Source organism: Bos grunniens, chromosome 14 (genome assembly GCF_055505025.1).
Source record: "Bos grunniens cultivar Pamir isolate PY7600 chromosome 14, Bosgru_T2T1.0, whole genome shotgun sequence".
NCBI lineage: Eukaryota > Metazoa > Chordata > Mammalia > Artiodactyla > Bovidae > Bos > Bos grunniens.
This window is the reverse complement of record NC_141178.1, coordinates 59,748,199-59,755,131: the sequence shown is the minus strand read 5'-3', so window position 1 is coordinate 59,755,131 and position 6,933 is coordinate 59,748,199.

The following is a 6,933-nucleotide window of genomic DNA, read 5'->3' as shown; positions in this document are numbered from 1 at the left end:
AGTTGGTTTACAATGTTGTGTTAATTTCTGCTGTCTAGCAAACTCACTCAGTTATACATATATTCTTTCTCACATTCTTTTCCATTATGGTTTATCCCAGGATATAGAAAATATTTCCTTGTGCTATACAGTAGGACCCTGTTGCTTACCCATCATATAGATAATAGTTTTCTACATCACATTCAGTTATCGAGTCTCCTTAGGCTACTCTTGGCCGTGGCAGTTTCTCACTTTCCTTGTTTTTGATGACCTTGACAGTTTGGGGGAGAATTGGTCAGGTATTTTGTAGAATGCCTTTCAGCTGGGATTTGTATAATGTTTTCCTGAAAGGAAACCTCAGAGGTTTGGTGGGAAGAAGACCACAGAGAATTCCTCCTCCCATCTTATCAGGAGTATCTGCTATGGCCATGACGGTTTTTTTTTGTTTGTTTGTTTTTGTTTTTTAACTTTACAATATTGTATTGGTTTTGCCATATATCAAAATGAATCTGCCACAGGTACAAATGTGTTCCCCATCCTGAACCTTCCTCCCTCCTCCCTCCCGGCCATGACGTTTCTGCTGATGTTGACTTAGATCACCCAGCCACAGGATGTTTCTAGGTTTTTCTGCTACAAAATACTCTCCTTCTCTTCCTATTCTCTATTATTTGACAGCAAGTCACTAAGTGTAGGGCTTCCCTGATGGCTCAGTGGGTAAAGAATATGCCTGCAACGTAGGAGACATGGGAAACACAGGTTTGATCCCTGGGTCAGGAAGATCCCCTGGAGGACAAAAGGCAACTCACTCCAGTATTCTTGCCTGGAAAATCCCAAGGACAGAGGAGCCTAGTGGACTACAGTCTAAAGGGTTGCAAAGAGCTCGGCGGGACTAAGCAAGCAGGGGAGGGGCGGGGGGAGTTGAGCTCCTTCTGAAGGGGCTCCTATACTTTTACATTCGCCTGCTTTCCCTTGAGCACCAGCATGTAATACAAATAAAATTTTTTATTATTCAATAGTGTTGTGTTGGTTTTTGTTTTTTTGTTTGTCTGTTTTTTAAATTTCATTTCAGTGCTAGTAAGGAAATGATGTGTTTTCTGCTTTTTTTGTTGCAAATGTACATTCCAACTATGTCAGGGTCAAACAGGTTTTTATTCCTTGGCTTGGGGACTTAATCACCATTTACCGTTTTGTTCTTACGGGAAGATGTTTTAAGACCTAAATGACTCACTAACATACTTCAGAAACAAAACACATTTCCCCGTCAAAGGCTATTGTAAAATATAGAAAGAAGCCCAGGACCCCTCTCTTTCTTTCTGCATCATATCTAAGCCTGTGTCCTAAGCTTTGGAGATACTTCATTCCAAACACTAAATTGCATCCCATTCTATTTCTTTTACTCAGCCTGGGTTGCTATGCCAATTTGAAAATGAAAATATTTAGGCAATTCAACCCTCTAAATTCCTCTCACCATTCTTGGTAATTGTATCCCTCAGCATTTATCTGGTCCTTCCTCAACTGACTTCTAATATTTAAATTCCTTAGTGTTGCTCCAAATTTTGTATAAAAGTCCATTTTTGTTGATTTTTTTAGCATTTCAGAAGTCTCTCTGCTTTTGCAGCTCTAGCCTTTTGAAAGCCACTGTTGTAGTTCTAATGTCTGAACAGGTGCAGACAGCTTGTCTGAGAAACTTGTCCCAGAAGCGAAGTGAATGAAGTGTCCCAGAGTATTTATCAAATTCTTGCTAATATGTCAGACACAGCATTTGGCTCTTGGCACAGAGTATATGTGGTGTGCTGGTGGACCACCACAAGGCACCAAGAGTCTTGTACAAAATTCCTTACCTCTCTGTTCTGTTACCAGAATGAAAGTGAAAGTGAAAGTTGCTCTGTCTCTTTGCAACCCCATAGACTGTACAGTCCATGGAATTCTCCAGGCCAGATTCTCCAGGGGATCTTCCCAACCCAGGGACTGAACCCAGATCTTCCACATTGCAGGCATATTCTTTACCAGCTGAGCCACAAGGAAGCCCAAATGGTCACACTAAAATGGAAAATTAATCATGTCTTTTATTTTAAATGCTTCATCACAGGGGACTCTTCTTAATACTCTGTAATGACCTATATGGGAAAAGAATCTCAATCTTGGAGAAATAAACATGAGAGTCATTGGCATATGGGTGGCATTTTAAAATGTAAGATTTCATGAAGTGATTGAGGGAACAAGAGTACATAGAGGAAGATTTGAGAAATGAAACTATATAAAGACAGAGGAAATGATAAAGAGTTAGCAAAGGACCCAGAATTAGCTGAGACTGCTTGGAGAGAGCAGAAAGAAAGGAAGAGTGTATGGTGTAGTGAAAGCCAAGAGAAAGACACATTTCAATGAGCACAGAGTGATCAACTAGGGCAAATGCTGCTGAAGTGTTCAGGTAAGATGCCAGCTGAGATGCTTAGTGAAGTGGGAAAAGGCGGCCTCCGACTTGGTGAGAGCAGTTTCAGTGGGTGGTTGTTGGTTTATTTGAGTGCATTTAAGAGGACAGGTGAACAGGAATTGAAGAAAGCCAGGTTGGGCAACTCAAGAAGTTTGTTGTAAAAGGTTTCAGAGACATGCAGTGGTAGCTAGAAAGGGAACTGGAATCAAAGGAAATGTTTTTGTTCTGTTTTAGTATTTTTGGCTGGCTTTGATTCTTAACTAGTGAAATAAGAGTGTGTTTGAATGGGATGGGGGTAATCTAGAAGAGAGGGAAAACTGATGATTATGGAAATTAGTGTTGAATAGTGCTCTTGAGCAAGGAGGGGATGGGAGCTGGTGAACAAGTAAAGGGATCCCCTTGGGGAGGCAAGGGCGTATGGGTACAGATGCTGGCCAGTGGTCGGGGGGGGTGGTGGGAGCTTCGGGGGCTCTATTCTGTTCTGGTCAACTCATTGTTCTCAGTGATGTGGGAAGCAGTCATTAGCTGAGAGTAAGGATGCAGGAGGTGTTAAAAGTTTGAGAAGGGAAAAGAAGAAAAGAAACAATAATTTGAAAGTGTAAGAGAGGGACTTCCCTGGTGGCCCTGTGGTTAAGAATCTGTCTTCCAACACAGGGGATGGGGGTTTGATACCTGGTTGGGGAACTAAGATCCCATATGCTGGGGAGCAACTAAGCCCACATGCCACTGTTAGAAAAGTCCTTGTGTCACAACAAAGACCCAGTGCAGCCAAAAAAAAGTCAGGTAGGACACCAATGGACTGGGAGGACCCCATGTGATTGCTGAGAAGCCAGAGGCTTCCTTCAGGTTCATGGGCTCACATTTGTGGGAGCTGGTCAGCATGGCCTCCCTTTCTCTAGACACAGCCAGCTGCACAGGCTCAGACCTGAAGTCAGAGCAGGGCTGAAGCCACGTTGATGTTGAGTGACAACAGAAATGGGGATGTGTTTCAGAAACTGCTGATGGGGCTTGACCATGGGATTTAAGCTGGGCAAGGAGAAAGATGAGAGTGTGAAGGGGTTAAGGGACACAAAAACCTGGCAGAATTGAGTCCATGGGCACTGAAGGGTCTGAGCTGACCATTTACAAGAAATCAGTCAGAAGAATGCTTGAAATTGAGATTATGAAGCTGTTGAGTGATGGCGTGGTTTAGGTTAGGGTTAGAACAACAAGGGAGGGCCTCTTGGATAGGATGGAAGACAAGATCACTGAAGGAGAGGGGATCAGCACTGACAGGCCAGGAATCTGTATTAAAAATCATCTGATTCTGATGCATGGGGTCCAATACCTGTGCTCTGAAGAAAGCTTATTTGAGGGAGAGTTGACTAGCTCAATGTAAAGTTTTGGAGTTAAACCAGAAAACACGAAGGGGTGGAAGAAATGTGAAACATATTAACTGAACTTTGTGGATTGCGAGTGCAGGACATGGTGTCAAAGAATTTGCCTGCATCATTTTATTTACTCCTGGCAACAACACTGGATGCTAGAGATTGTGATCAGCCTTAGTTTGCAAATGATGAACCCCAGGGCCAGGATGGAGTGGGGAGTTAAATAATATGACTCAGGACACCTCTGAGTCTAAATTCTGAGCTTCTGAGCTTCTGACCTACATATCCATGTGCCTCGGCAGATCCAGTGATGACAGTACAGCAGGTGATTTTAGAACCCTCATCCTGAGATGTGAGTAATAGGAGGTAAGAGATTCTTAAGAACACTATTGTACGCAAAGCGCAGTAATATGCATTATTTCATCCAGTCCTCATATTAATCCTGTGTATTGAGTGATTTGCCCAGATTGTGAGGCCAATAAGGGGAAGAACCTCCTACTCTGACCTCCAACTCATGTACTCTTCCCATTGACTTCCACCACTTTCCAGAGATGGTTCAGACAGAAGCTTAAAAAAAAATCTAAATGGTTTTGAATAAATGTACTAATAAGGAAAATATTACTAGTTATTTCTTTTTTAGAACCTAACAGGATAAGTCTCCTAATTCCTGTTTCCATGGGAACATTAGTACAGAATGCAGCATTCTTTCTGTTGTGGAAAGTTTTTTTTTTTTTCCTATAAATCCATGCATTCATTCAGCTAATGTTTATTGAGTGAATCGTCTGTGCAGGCGCTGTGCTAGAGGCAGAGAGTACAACTGAATAAGAAACATCCCTTCTCTAGAGGAAGCTTGAGGCAGGTCCAGACCTCCAAATACCAGCTGGCTTTTCATACCTGGTGCAATGTAAGGCCTTGCACTTGACCTAGAATATACCTTATCCCTCAGGACTCAGTTACCTAAGAGATCATTGCTCTCCCTAGTGCTTTGGCACAAGGATCAGCTGTAGTGCCCTGGAGATGCACTCTTAAGATTTGGACCTTGAGGAAAAAGAACTGGGGTGTTTTCAAAAAATAAATAAATAAAAGGGATGGTCCTACTTCAAGAGGGTCTAATTTTTAAAAAAATATTTACTTATTTGGCTGCACTAGATCTTAGTTGCCACAGGCAGGTTCTTCTTTGTGGTGTGGTGTCTTTTATTTTTTAATTTTTTTAGTTGCAGCATGCAAACTCTTAGTTGAGGCGGGTGGGATCTGGTTCCCTGAACCCTGAATTGGGAGCATGGAGTCTTAGCTACTGGACAACCAGAAAGTCTCCGAGAGGGCCCAGTTTTAAAATTAGATTTAAAACATACCCTTTGCTTGGCCATCTAACTCACTCCGTGGTCCTGCATTGACCCTCATTCCCCATTTAGCCACGCCTTGTGATAGAAATCTCTTCAAGGCTGCTCCAGCAAAGCGCAGCCGCTGCTCCTTACCTTGGACGAGGGGGTATCTCCTCATCACCGCCCCTCCTGACCTTGATGTGGAATAGCTCCTCTAGGCCCTCCTGCTCCCGCGCAGCCACTGCTCCTTGGACCTGGGGTTGCTCCTCCCGGCTGCTGCCCCTGCGTTCGGACATGGGGTAGCTCCTCTTGGCCATTCCTGCGCCGTCGCAGCCTGGCACTCTCGGCCGCTGCCTCTGACCTGGGAAGTGGGGTAACTCCTCTTGGCCGCCGCCCCTTGGGCATGGTGTCCTCCCGGCTTCTGCCCCTGACCTCGGACGTGGGGTAGCTCCTCTCGGCTGCGTTCTGTGCTCCGTCGCAGCCGCCCGCGCTCTGTGCGGACTTAAGGGACTTACACAATAAAGGACTTACACAACTCTAGTAAAGTAATGCTCAAAATTCTCCAAGCCAGGCTTCAGCATTTCGTGAACTGTGAACTTCCAGATATTCAAGCTGGTTTTAGAAAAGGCAGAGGAACCAGAGATCAAATTGCCAACATTTGCTGGATCATCGAAAAAGCAAGAGAGTTCCAGAAAAACATCCATTTCTGCTTTATTGACTATGCCAAAGCTTTTGACTGTGTGGATCACAATAAACTGTGGAAAATTCTGAAAGAGATGGGAATACCAGACCACCTGACCTGCCTCTTGAGAAACCTATATGCAGGTCAGGAAGCAACAGTTAGAACTGGACATGGAACAACAGACTGGTTCCAAATAGGAAAAGGAGTATGTCAAGGCTGTATATTGTCACCCTGCGTATTTAACTTATATGCAGAGTACATCATGAGAAACGCTGGGCTGGAAGAAGCTCAAGCTGGAATCAAGATTGCCCAGAGAAATATCAATAACCTCAGATATGCAGATGACACCACCCTTATGGCAGAAAGTGAAGAGGAACTAAAAAGCCTCTTGATGAAAGTGAAAGTGGAGAGTGAAAAAGTTGGCTTAAAGCTCAACATTCAGAAAACGAAGATCATGGCATCTGATCCCATCACTTCATGGTAAATAGATGGGGAAATGGTAGAAACAATGTCAGACTTTATTTTTTGGGGCTCCAAAATCACTGCAGATGGTGACTGCAGCCATGAAATTAAAAGATGCTTATTCTTTGGAAGAAAAGTTATGACCAACCTAGATAACATATTGAAAAGCAGAGACATTACTTTGTCACCAAAGGTTAGTCTAGTCAAGGCTATGGTTTTTCCTGTGGTCATGTATGGATGTGAGAGTTGGACTGTGAAGAAAGCTGAATGCTGAAGAATTGATGCTTTTGAACTGTGGTGTTGGAGAAGACTCTTGAGGGTCCCTTAGACTGCAAGGAGATCCAACCAGTCCATTCTGAAGGAGATCAGCCCTGGGATTTCTTTGGAAGGAATGATGCTAAAGCTGAAACTCCAGTACTTTGGCCACCTCATGCGAAGAGTTGACTCATTGGAAAAGACTCTTTCCTGGGAGGGATTGGGGGCAGGAGGAGAAGGGGACGACAGAGGATGAGATGGTTGGATGGCATCACTGACTCGATGGACGTGAGTCTGAGTGAACTCTGGGAGTTGGTGATGGACAGGGGAGCCTGGCGTGCTGCGATTCATGGAGTCGCAAAGAGTTGGACACTACAGATCGACTAAACTGAACTGAACTGTGATAGAAATACTGGATTTGTACATGCCAGATGA